At 43.3% G+C, this 14,348-nt stretch overlaps 1 protein-coding gene across 2 annotated transcripts in view; it reads right to left on the bottom strand.

Moving 5' to 3' along the window:
* KCTD1 (potassium channel tetramerization domain containing 1) overlaps positions 1–14,348 on the bottom strand; it is a 127,399-nt gene that overhangs the window by 32,444 nt on the left and 80,607 nt on the right. The window lies entirely within an intron of this gene.

Below are 14,348 nucleotides of genomic sequence, written 5' to 3'. Positions count from 1 at the left end.
CTCAGTAATGACTTCTTTTTAGCCACCACCTCATAAATGCCATCTGCATTCAGAGCTCTAATGATGGTTATCCCATTCACCTTCAATCCAGTATCAACCTCTGTATCTCCTTGAAATGGGTTTAATTACTAAGATGGGAGTTCTATTGAAGATGGGATGTTGCCCATAGCAACCAATCACAATCTACTTATTTATTTATCACCTTCTTGAATATATAGAATGTTATTGGTTGCCCATAGCAGCATTCCCTCTTCAATAGAACTTCCATCTTAGAAAATAAACTCCAAAGTGGCATTTCTGTGACTTCCCTCGTGAGCCTCCTTACTCTTGGTTTTGAGGCATGGACTTGCCTAGAAAATGCCTGGCTGGTATGATGGAGCTTCCATTACCGCACAATGGATCCAACGGTGCCCCCTAAGCTCTCCGAGAACTTGGGAACTTATTCTTATAGCCTTTTCCTTGTGAATGACACTTTGTTAGAATCTCTTTGTTCTTCATTTTCACAGCTTTACTTCAGATTCTCAAAGGTGGATTGAATTTCTTTTTGAAAGTCAACTCTTGGTCATCAATCACAGTTTATTACTATCAATGGCTGGTTGCAGTATCGCCATCGATGGCGACTGTACCGAAGGCCAACCCTAGACTGAAGCAAGAAGAACTCCTGTCCAGTGTGCTCAACCGGGACACTGGGTATGTTAACTAACTGCTGGGGGGGAAGGGGAAAGGAGGAAGCCATGGGTGATATATGTTCACTGCTGAGGGAAAGGGAGAGGAGGCGGCTTGCATATATTCACTGCTGGGGGGAAGGAGGCTACTGTATGTGCCATACTGGGGGGGGGGGAGAAGAGAGGAGGCTCAAGGTAAGTGCCGAGGTTGGTGTTAGGAGACTGGCCAGGTATAATGTACAATGCTGGGAAAGGAGGCCTGGTATAATGTACAATGCTGGGAAAGGAGGCCTGGTATAATGTACAATGCGGGGAGAGGAGGCCTGGTATAATGTACAATGCTGGGAAAGGAGGCGGGGTATAATGTACAATGCTGGGAAAGGAGGCGGGGTATAATGTACAATGCTGGGAAAGGAGGCCGGGTGTAATGCGAAATGCTGGGGAAGGATGCGGGTATACTGTGCAATGCTGGGGAAGGAGACCGGGTATGATGTGCAATGCTGGGGAAGAAGGCTGGGTATATTTATGTGGCATTGAGGGTTAAGGAAGAAGGCTGGGTGCTGGGGTAGGATTGTTATATTGAACTGATTATTATTCCTGGGGAACCCAACTTTATAAAATATGAAGTCCCAGTGAGCCACACATTTTTTTTCTTAGCGCGATCACTGTATTTATTCTTTGGAAATGTTGAGGTTCCACAGCACAGGAATTGAATACTTCTACAGCCATCATTGATTTTTTTTTTTTTAAATATTGGATTATGAGTTTTACATTTAAGAGCCTAGTGGTTTGCAATAAAAATACTGTCGGAAACAATTTGTGTTTCATTTGCAATTCAGACAAATCTGTTGAATTTTTAGAATTTAATACTTTCAAGAGCCACTTTTTTCTCCAATGTTGTAAATTAAGTTATGAATGCAGGAAACAGATAGTGCTCTTCTCATTTACTTACAGTTCATTTTTGATTTCTTAAAGATTGGTCCCTGGCGTATTTGCTCCAGGGACTGATGTTTTGGCTCTGTGCACTTATATTTTGCAAACAGGGGAAAAATAATTTGATGGTTGGCGAACATCGAATGATTTTTGTCCCGTATGCTCCCGTGTGAATGGATATTTATGCAAAACATCTATTTGCAATGTGGGCAGCGCGCGGGTGGCGGCGTCAGAGGGTTTGCTAAGCAGGGAATCCTCGCTGCTTAGCGAGCCTCAGTGAATCAGGGCCCAAGTTTGCTGGAACATAACACAGACTGCATGTCCAACCACAAAGGTAGAAAGTATTTGGAGAATATGACTAATAGCAAAAGTAATGCCCTGAAAAAGAGTTCCAAAGGCTGCTGCGGTAGTATAATTCCAGCTTTGTTTTTGTTGTGACAAGTTGTAACAGAACACACTAGTGTTGTATTTTTACGGAACTGGGCCAGAATGTTATGCTACGTTAATACCTCTCCATTTGTAGGTAAACTGTAAAACAACAGTGAGCTGTATCTACCAAACAAAGCAAAGAGGCATGTGTCTTGGGTAGCAGCAAATGGATTCATCTATTATAGAGAAGAGAGTGATATCACGGCTTAAATAAATAAGATTGTCTCAGTTACTTTTGCCAAAGAGATCGTTGCAACATGAATAGTAATATGGCAACCTCAATACACACAATAGCAATGCTTAAGATCAATAAACGTGTGACACAGACATACACTCAATCCAAGTCTGATTGTTAGAACAAACTTTGGCCACACATGTAGATAGGAAATTTCACAAATCCTGCAACTTATAAATTATACGATATCATCAGCCCATACAATATATGTGGCCAATATACCCCTCCCGTAAGAGGATGTTGGTTGTTTTAGTCCAGCCCAATCCATAGATGGTTAGTCCCAATCAGCGTTCCATCATTAAGAAATCACACACCCGCTCTTATTGGGTACATACTAACGTTAATTATTCTGTTATGTACCTAGAAAGGCACAAAGGACAGCCCTCCTGGTAAGAGCTGTCCTTTGCGAAGAACTTTAAGATTTTGTATGTGCACTGTGACACGGCAGCCACTGGGGTGCTCACAGGGATCTGATTAAGGGGGCGATTATCTAACACAGAAATGCGGTAAAAACTTACTTCTTACCGCAGAGCTAATGTGATGGATCCGTCACAGATCCCTCCCAGCATGCCCTGTGCCAGGCTCCGGCGCTCTGCGCATATGGACTCCTGGGTCACAGACCCGGAAGTCCAGCACCGGCACCGCATCGCAAGGACAGCTCTTATCGAAAGAGCTGTCCCTTGCATTAATAACCGCATGTTAGAGCATATGCCATTATTAATAATGGGATGCCCGGCGATAATGGGCAGCGGATGTTGCAACATCCCGCCCTAAGTCACAACATCTGTAGCACATAGCATAGCTGAATGTGGACACATCTTTTTTTTATAATTTTGTATCATTTTTAGACTGCATCGAGTCTATATTAGCCATTAGCGGCATGCAGTCCGATGGCAGATGAGGAGCTGAGAAGAGCTCTTGAAGTCTCAGGTGGCGACTACCATTGCAAAAAAGCTTTAAGGCTGCTGCACCCAGGTGAATATCACAGATGAAGATGCCCCTGGGGAGGTGATGGCCATGCAAAAGTGGTTAACGGCCGCTGCCCCCCAGGTGAAGGTGCAGATAAATAAAAAAAAAATGTGTATGTAAAAGTGTGTTCCTGTACTTTTCTGTAAATGCAGGAAGACATCTGCAAGCCTATGTTACAGTACATGCTGTTTGTTTAATTAAAAGCAAATTACATGGTGTCATAATAAAGGTTCCAAGTAAAATAATATAAAATAAGGTGCAAAGTATATATTATAAATTAATTATCCAACTGTAACAAACATCTCTAATTAAAATATTATTGGTAGTGCCGAATTTGGAGCAGGAATTAATTTGATTGCTATGATCTGAAAATGGACACTACATGCAGGGCCGTCGACAGGGGGTGCTGTGGGTACAGCTGTCCTTGGCCCTGGCTACCCACAGCCAGAGCCGACCCTAGCTAATTTGATTTTGGTTGGTGCCCCCTAGCACTGTCGTTAGTTTTGCCCCTGACCCATTGCTCCTTATTCACATTACACCACAAAGTATTGCTCCTTATTCACACTGCACCACAAAGTATTGCTCCTTTTCACACTGCACCACAAAGTATTGCTCCTTATTCATACTGGCTGGCTGCTGATAGCTTAGTTGTATGAGCTGCATGCCCCATGGAATTCAAAATGCCCTAGTCATTTGCCTATGTCTGGGGCCGGCTCTGCCCACAGCGACAGCGGCACAGTGCCACGCCCCGTCTAGCACTGAGCCTAGGACACAGAGAGGCTCGGCGCTCTGCAGGCTGCACTGTGTATTGTGTGTCCTCTCGTCCCTGCCAGCCTGTGAGCATCTGCACAAGAACAAAGGTCAGTCCCGGGCCCCAAGATTCCTAATGGCACCCCTGACTACATGTGTTCTACAGTAAGCCTTTCCGGTACTTGTGAGTTATCCGGGCTGCCGATTTTGTCCTTAAGTTTGGTTAACTTAAGGACACCCGACCGACGCGATGCCCGCGATTTAGCCCCAAATCGGGGGCATCGCGTCGGTCGTGGCCGTTATAAGGGGCCGCGACGCGATGCCCACGATTTCCCATAGACAGTAATGTTAAAAGACACGATGGACCCGATTTCCCATAGACAGTAATGTTAAAAGACGCGATGGACCCGATTTCCCAAAGACAGCAATGTTAAAATAAAATGACAATATGAAATTGGCCAATATGTTTTTTTTAAAAAAGTTTCATGGCCCCCCACCACCGTTAACGTCACCCCGCTATTGACGCCAACCCGAAGCGTGGCGAGCGCAGCGGACACCTGTGAAGCCCGCAAGGGCACGCGGATACCTGTGAAGGTGTCCGCGTCCCCTCGCTGCGCTCGCCACGCTTCGGGCTCGCTGCACTCGCCACACTATTCTATTCTCACTCCACGCCCTAGTGGATAGTAGGGCATGAAAAGGTCGGAGGACGCGTACCGCCGCCCCTCGCGGGCTCGCTGCGCTCGCCACGCTTCGGGTTGGCGTCAATAGCGGGGTGGCGTTAACGGTGGTGGGGGGCCATGAAACCTTTTTTTTTAAAACATATCCAATGTGAAATGGCCATATTGGCCAATTTCACATTGTCATTTTATTTTAACATTGCTGTCTATGGGAAATCGGGTCCATCGCGTCTTTTAACATTACTGTCTATGGGAAATCGGGTCGGAAATCGGGTCCATCGTGTCTTTTAACATTACTGTCTATGGGAAATCGTGGGCATCGCGTCGCGGCTCCTTATAACGGCCACGACCGACGCGATGCCCACGATTTCGGGCGCGATGAAAAAATCGGCAGCCCGGATAACTCACAAGTACCGCCTTTCCATTACAAATCAGTATTAAATGTGGAAACATAACAGATTTTGGAAGTTTTACATATATACATATTTTTTGTGTGTTAGGGCTATCATGCCTTACAGCTCACAACAATTTGTTCATCCTTGCGAAGGGTTAAAGTCACAGCTACGAGGTAGATCTACGAAGACACCCATTTCTATAACAAGATGTTCAGTTCACATTCAGAAAACATTGGCCAATGATTTGCTGTAGTTTCTTCAGGCTCAAGAGTTGCCGGAGGGAAAGAATTTGACGTCAGAAGGAAAAGAACAACAACAACTCCAGTCATTGACCTCTGATGTCAAATGAGGTGAACAGGAAACCTCAGTGAACTGTCACATGTTTGCTGCTTCCCCAATCAGGCTCATGGGATTAAATCACTTACACGCCTAGCCATAGAGAGAGGACACCCACTGCATTGAGTCTGTAATCCTCCTTGGCATAAATAACAAGAATACTGTACAGTATTATAGTCCTAAAATGACCTATTAAACATATATATTTATAAAGAACAAAATGTATCACATTTATGTATATATAATGTTCAATTCAAAGTTCACATCTCAAAGTGTCTGGAACGCGTGGTTGAGGCTTATTTATCTAAGCTAGTTGTGAACCTGCAGCATTTATTGCTAGCTGGGAGGATTGCTGGTCTCAGGCCAAGAACATTAACATCCCAAAACCAATTATTAGCTTATTATACAGGAACAATCAGGACTGAGCATGTTGGCTATTATGTTCAAAACTTTGCTACTGCATACAGCAATATGTTTCACACCTGTCCTCAGGATTCACAAATAGGTCATGTCTAAGCATTTCAGAGCTGAGGCATTAAGGAGATAGCTAAGCACAGAGACTAAAGCTAGGTACACTACTACACAATGGTGCAACCCGGCGATGTGATGTGATGCATTGTATCACATTGCCATACACCGTACACGATCCATCAATATATCGTTACGTCTAATATAACACCACAGCTTTTGTGGAATCATCCACTCTGCAGCACATCAGATGTAATGCAGTAACAAACAATATGGGGTGATTCAGGTTGGTTTGCAAAAACAAACTCCTTCTTTAATGGACAAAACCCATGTGCACTGCAGGTGGGGCAGATGTAACATGTGCAGAGAGTTTAGATTTTAGTGAGTTATTTTGTTTCTGTGCAGAGTAAATAAAGGCTGCTTTATTTTTACACTGCAATCTAGATTTTAGTTTGAACACACCTCACCTAAAAACTCTCTCTGCACATTTGACATCAGCCCCACCTGCAGTGCACATGGTTTTGCGCATTTGAGAGATTTTGTGTACAGATTGATAGAAAGTACCAGGATTGCAGGCTATGTGCATAGTGCCTTTAGATTGTAAATTCTAACAAGCAGGGCCCTCTTTCCTCATGTGCTTCTCTAAGAATACACTATATCTTTGCGACTGTTAAAATAGCGTCAGTGGGCGGGATGCTCTAATATCCGTGCCCCGCTGTGTGGGTTTTCCGGCATATCAAAATGCGGTAAAAACCCAGATAATTTTGATTACAGAATCCCGCCACTGCAACTGGTTTTTATTTACCATGTACTTGTCCTAATTTGTATTAGTACTGTTAATCACTGTTTTCTTGTATTTTTGCCAGGTTGTGCTGGGGCTTGTAGTGCCACAAACACATACACCTTATTAGAATGACCATAAATCCACCTGAGTCTGCAAGTGGATCAGTGCTCGGCCACCAGCTGCTTCCTGTCAGTCAAGTTGCGTGGGGGTTGAGAAAAAAATAATGAATGTTTTTTTTCCCAGCCTGACGCATGCGCGCTACGTTCTGTTTGATGATTTATCGGCTTGTGAATTCGCCCAACAGCAATCAGATCTCAATAACCCCCTAGGTCAGGGTTGCATTCAGCATAAGCAAATAGGTAAATTCAGTGCAATAACTCGAATTTGACCCAATTTGACTTTTTAAAGCATTACAGATCATGAGACAAATTAGCACAAGCCAGACTTATATGACAAACTATCACCTGGAACATCTGAACTTATCCAAGCTCCTTTCAAAATAAGGAACCTATACTCATTAACTTGTTTTTAGCTGATTTCTGTTGAAAATGGGTAAAATGTAAACCACATTAATACATCAGTCACAGATTTGTACTGTTAGTTAGAGATGTTAACTGCATACTGACTACCTGGACGCCACAAGCAAAACTTAGACATGAAGGTCGACATGAAAAAAAGTCGACATGAGCGTTTCCATGAATTTATTTTAAACTAACTTGCTCATACCTTCCCATCCCAGTTGGCCTAGATTGAGAATACAATAGTGTTCCGAGCGCAGCGGGGCACCGGCGCTCACCATGCGAGCGCACTCGGTACACTTATATGGTGTCCATGTTGACCTATTTTGACATGAACCTCAAAAAAGTGAAAAATTATGTCGATTTTTTTCATGTCAACCTTTTGTTTGTGTCAATCTTTTGACCATGTCGACCTAATGCATCTAACAACCCATACCCTGACTACCCTCTATAGACACTAATAGTAAAAGTTGAAAAGCATAAACCAACCTTCCAGTATGTGGAGTAACATACTGCATTACGGGTGAAGCCCACTATCAGACACGACTGAAACACATGAGCAAAGTCTTCCATTTTCTTATATGATGCCTCAAAAATCCCCTGCCCCAACTCAGCATTAAATCCATGATGTGACAAGATTCTTATGAACACTGGCCTTTATGGTGTAAGGGTCTTCAACATGTGGCCCTCTAGATGTTGTGGAACTACATGTCCCAGCATGCCCTGACCGTTTTGGCATGCTCTTATAGGAAATAATGTGGCAATGCATGTTGGAACATGTAGTTTCACAACATCTGGAGGGCCACAGGTTGAAGACCCATGGTAAGATATAGCTGGCATTTATTAGGCATCATATGAGTGGAATATACACATACAGACTTTTTGCCCACTACAAATTAGGAGTAACTTTGTAAATGTAAAATTACATTATCTCATTAACAGTGACCTGTATTTTTGTAAGTTTTACAAGCTGGTTATAAAAGAGTGAAATTGATACATTACAAAAAAATTTAAAACTGGCAATAAAAGGTGCAAATAGCACAGGTGTAAAAAGGTGTGAAATAACGGAAAGTTCATGCAATTTACCATGACAGCCATTGTAATGAAATTTTATGACAAATATTTTTTTAGAAGAGTCTTAAAATGAACCAATCATCCATTACACAGCTTTGTCACCAACCAATCCTATAGTGCCAATGAGTGGACACGCCATGCATCAAATGCTTCATGAGGAAAGTGCGCACTGCTGTGAATAGATATCAAATTAAACATACTGGCAGGTGCACCCGAAGATGCATTAAACTCCCCATGTTGGCCAATAATATAATTTAGTTAGTGCAGGGGTTCTCAAACTCAGCCATCAGGACCTCACACATTTCACGTTTTCCGGGTCACCTGACAGGTGCACTCGTTACTCATCGACACATTTTAAAAGATTCACTGATGGAGTTAATTATTTCACTTGTGATTCTGTGAGGAGACCGGCAAAACATGCACTGTGTGGGGTCCTGAGGACCGAGTTTGAGAACCCTGTGCACTGTGAGTGATTACAGACAGGCCTTACTATAGGTGTTCTTACCCTAATTACCAACTTCTTCTATGCTATATAATTCCCACAATCACCCATTACTTAAAGGAAGTACAACTAAAAAATCATTAAATAATCCTGGAACATAATTCATATGAGATTACACTTGGTAATGTATTTGTAATTGCTCTACACTTCAACTGTTTATAGAACGCATTGGTGTGACCTCTAACAGGTAGAACAATGAATTTGAGTTTTTAGGCAATTAAAAATGTTCACAACTGCCAAGCTGTAACAGAGAACAATACCTGGAGTAAAAACAATTGTATGCTGGTTACCTGAACAAAGTGTCACACACACTTCCTGGCAGAAACAAAATATTTACATTTCTACAAACTCAAATATTATTTCATATGCTTCTTCTGACTCGTTTATCTAGGTGACATTTCAATCATACACCAAGTGAGCCAGCCTGTACAGCACAATAATCAGTACTTATATGTTAGTTGGGCACCCACTATAGTTAGTACGCTCATACCCCCACTATCCATGTTGGCGTTGGAGTTGATTTTATATAGTGTGTCGAGCCCGAAGCGTGGCGAGCGTAGCGAGCCCCGCGAGGGGACACGGAAATCTAAGCAAACAGCTTAGTGGGTGCCCAACTAACATATAAGTACCCAATAATCCCTCTGATTACTAATTCGGTGCCACAGTAATAAGTTTTGCGGCCAGAACAGAAACCGTCTTAAAGAGCCTAAAATCTTTAACTACAATTGTTTTTATTACCACCCAGGATTGCATAGTGAAATGCGATCCATCGGCGGGATGTATCATCCCCCACATGCAGGGACAGGGCACCGAAACGATCCCAGAGCCAGATGCCGGGGATAACAGGTCTGAATCAGGTCCTATATCCCAGCATTTAGGGCCTACAGCACTAATGACTGAACAGCAGAGGGGTCAATTGTGTCGTTTTCAGCACACTGTGAATTTGGAACAGCGCATAAGCAAATTATTAGTAAATATCAATATATGATCCCCTGAGAAAAGCCCATAATGCACTGCAAAAATAAGTCTAGCCAAGTAATGTGAGAACATCAATAGGGTATGGGAGCGATCGGTTGAAAATGAATCATTACTTGCTACAGGTGTCCTGTGTATGTAAAAGTGCATGCCTTCTAATGCCTCTCATTTGTACAAAACATCCTATCTTCGGAACTAAGTATGTGTGCACCTTAATACATGTGGCTGTGTTAGGACCCTACTACAGGCTTTGGGATGCTGCAACCACCGCATTTTCTGTAATCCATTCTAGGCATGACCTATTCCACCCAGGGTAATCCTACATAGGGTGCCAAATATGGCTGCCTCACCTGATGCCTTTCATTAGTGGCATAACATAGTGCAGAGGCCGCTCTCCCTACCTACTGCTTTATGTAATGACCATCTCTAATTGCCTTCAGGCCTCCTTCTCCTCATGTCACCTGTCTGTCTCCCCCTATAGCCTGTAAGTTCCTTGGAGCAGGGCCCTCTTCCCTCCTGTTCTCACAGCACTCTTCTTGCATTTCAATGACAGCTTTCTTACTCACCTACCATCTATACCCACATCTCTTCTCACTTGTGTCCCTCACAGGGGGGGATGCGCTAACATTTGCGCCTCCTTACCGCCGCCCATCGCCGGCTACCGCAAACATAATTATCGCATATGCTCTAACATATGCGATAATTATGACAAAAGACAGCTCTTGCATTAAGAGCTGTCTTTTCCGTTGACCCGGCGATGAGCGTCGGGTCCTAGCGGCTCCCCCCTCCCTCTCTTACCCGGCCTGTGGATGCTGCTGCAGGGGGGCTGGATCTCCTCCTCCTCCCTGCACCCGGAAGAGGACGTACCATGTGTTTTGGGGGAAATTGGGGACATTTTCGACTGTTTTTTTTTTGTCATATTGTGCCGATGCAGTTGCAACTTTAAAAAAAAGTTACATTGTATCAGTGAAACAGGACTAAAAAGTCAGAAGATGGCAGCAATTGAATAATAAAGTCAGTTTCTTTGTATGTACAGCACAGTCGGATTGTTTCTGAAAACTAGAGTATTATTGTAGTAATTAGAAGTGTTCCCTAAGTCATTTCTATTGCAGAACAGAGGTCTACATTGACAATTTAAAGCATCCAATATGGGATATGGGATGTGAATTTTGTAGTACTTCATACAATAATCCACCCCACCACCACTAGGTGCTATTAATTAACTGCTGTGTATTCTTACATCCATTTGTGATGTCTAAATCTGGATACACACTATATTAATATCTGTCCAATGTATCTGTCAGAAATCCAGTAACGTATTAGCATTAATGTCAACCAACCATTTGATCCCAAAATGGGTAAAAATTGTTGTTCAGGGAAGTTGGTTGAATCCATTTGAAATTTGCAGGTCAGAACTTCCTATCCTACCTATTCCGTAAGGGTTTACTACTTAATACCATGGTGCAATGGGGCAAAGGTTGGGGGATTTTGGTTAAAAAAGGTATTGGTTTCCTTTCAAAATACATACCAACAAAACCCTCTTTGGGAGTTCTCATGAAACAACCACAGCATGAATGCACTATAAATGGGTATGGATCATTAGGTGACCAGCATTATGGTCGACAAGGAATAGGTCGACACCATTAGATTGATATGCATTTAGGGTGACATGAGTTAAGGTCGACATGCAGGAAGGTCGACAGGGTCATTAGGTCAACATGGGTAAGGTTGACATGGTCATTAGGTTGACATGGGTAAGGTCGACAGGGTCATTAGGTCGACATGGGTAAGTTTGACGTTGAAAAAGTCGACATCTTTTTTTTTTTTTTAAACTGGAATTGGAACACAGTCAACGTAAACACTAAAACGCAGCACTGCATCCCTTCTCATGGCTTGCTGCACTCGCCATGCTTCGGGCACGGAGCCTTGCTACGCTCGGCACACTATTTTGTTCTCCCACCACACCCTAGTGGATGGTAGAGCATGAAATACCACCTGTCGGCACATGCCATGTCGACATGGACACCAAAAGCACGGCATTCCCTCGCATGTCAACCTTCCTGCATGTCGACCTTAAGTAAGGTCGACCTAATTGTGTCGAACTAATGCTTGTCGACCATCATGCTGGTGACCAATAACCGTATCCCCTATAAATAATTGCATATAACATTTGTTGTGATTTTCTACACTGTGCTGCAAAAACAGCACCCACAGAAACATTACATGCAATTAGAAAACCAATCTACACTAACAATATGTTGACTGCGACTGTCAATTTCCATGTCCTGTAACATACTGTAAAGTCATATAACACCTGAGGAGTCACTTTTTTACTTTCTGACACACTGAAGGGCCCATTACTTGCATAGTTCTAGCTAATTTCGGGGATTAGCTGTAAATATTAAGTATCCCCCAAATGTATGTAGGAGGGACCGAAACAAGACTCTCCAATCCCTGCTGTGATCCATCCTGCCCTGCTCGTGGGTGCATCCCCCATAGGCTGCTTTCTGATTTATCATTGGGCAGCATCAGGTCCCGGGGCTACCACCATTTTGAGTGTGTTGTAGTATCAGAGCCAGATGAAAGAGTCTTTCACAAGTTGCACTGACTGACCTAATTGGAAGTTGCAATCTGATTCAGATTGCACGCAACACATAAAACAGGATTTATTTTTAAAGCCCAAGGTGCGTGCACACGTCACCCAATGCATTGCTTGGGTCTTTGGACCCTCTTCAATCGGAGAGGAGCCCGATTAAGGGGAAAAAAAAAAAAAAATCTTTGGGACCCCTATTATAGAAGCTAGGGGTCCACTTGACATTCCTGTCTCCCAGAGCCAAGAAACCCTTATGAGACAAGGGCCATCAGTTGTCACTTGCATGCAACGGATGGCCGTAGCTTTTGGTTGGAGAACAGATTCTGTAGCTCTTCCTATAAGGAGAGAGCCTCAGATAATTTGGGAGGTGAGATGTACTAAGCCTTGAAAAGTGATAAAATAGAGAGTGGAAAACGACAACCAATCAGCCCCTAACTGCCATTTGTATTTTCAAATACAACCCGTGACATGACAGTTGGGAGCCGATAGGCTGGTGATTTATCATTCTCCATTTTATCACTTTTCAAGCTTAGTACATCTGGCCTGGGGAAAGATCAGCTCATAAGTTTCTAAACCCAAAACCCCACAAAAACGTGGCATGCGTGTAAAATATAAACAGGCATTGCAAAAAGTAAATAAGCTCCAGCCTTTATGCCGGGAAGGCAAAAATGATTCTTCCTAGTGTGTGATTCCTAGTGTGTGATTCCTAGTGTGTGATTCTAGTAGAAAATGACCTGAACGACATGAGACTCAAACTAGGCTAAGGAGGTCGTACACTATGTAATTATCTGCGCTGATTGGGCCAATAATTGTACAGTGTGCAGTATGGCTGGAACAGAGCACCAAAGGCCAGACAGTTGTGTGTGAAATACCTTTCAGGATGCCTGACAGATGCTATAATTACTGCTTGAATCTGACATTAGATTTACTAACCATCAGACAGACAGACCTGTCATCTGACAGTGTATAGCAATGTCAAATAACTGGTCTGTAGTGATATATTAGAAGACATTGGAGAACTTTTTGATTGTGGCATACCTGTGTCTAGTCTATACATTAAAACACATATTGTAGTGGAGGAATTTATAGCATAAAACAATTTGCAGTAACTTTGGTATTTAGCTGTCACATTGTAAATTGAGCCTATTGCTTATTTCCCAGACCCTATAATAATGGATCGCTCTGTAGCACTTTAGATGTCAGAATAAAGGGTACTTATGTAGTATCTGGGCTGCCGATTTCTAAATCGGGTCGGATCGGGAGATCGCATCGCATCGCATGCGACCATGCGATGCGATGACCCGATTTTTCCATAGGAATCAATGTTAAAATGGACTGAGTCCATTTTAACATGGAATTCAATGGGAAAAATGGGTCCTTTTCATACCCCTACTATCCAAGTGGGCATGGAGTTGGATATAAACCTGTGGCGAGCGTAGCGAGCCACCGAGCCCGAAGCGTGGCGAGCGAAGCGAGCCCCGCGAGGGGACGAATACCGTCCCCTCGCGGGGCTCGCTTCGCTCGCCACGCTTCGGGCTCGGTGGCTCGCTACGCTCGCCACAGGTTTATATCCAACTCCATGCCCACTTGGATAGTAGGGGTATGAAAAGGACCCATTTTTCCATAGGAATCATTTTAACATTGATTCCTATGGAAAAATCGGGTCATCGCATCCGATATCGCATCCGATATCGGATGCGATGCGATATCGCATCGCATCGCATCTGATTGTATGCCTTAACTTAAGGCATACAATCAAAAAATCGGCAGCCCAGATACTACATAAGTACCGAATAAAGTGAGGTTCCTAACCCAGGACAGGAGAAGTCCTCACAGCAGACATCACTGGGTTGGATCAGGACTGTAAAAGTAACATAAACAAGATATGTACCAAACTGCACTGGAGGAACCAGATGTTATAGCACAACTATAAGACAGATGACAGCACAGCACCTGCTCACATAGACCTCCAGTGTGTCCACCTGTACAATATACCATACATGTTCCTTACACATTGTCATCTAAGCAGATAGAGGTGTTACAGT

This window comes from Crinia signifera, chromosome 5, assembly GCF_055691185.1.
Source record: "Crinia signifera chromosome 5, ASM5569118v1, whole genome shotgun sequence".
Taxonomy (NCBI): Eukaryota; Metazoa; Chordata; class Amphibia; order Anura; family Myobatrachidae; genus Crinia; species Crinia signifera.
This window is presented reverse-complemented; position numbering and strand designations above follow the sequence as displayed.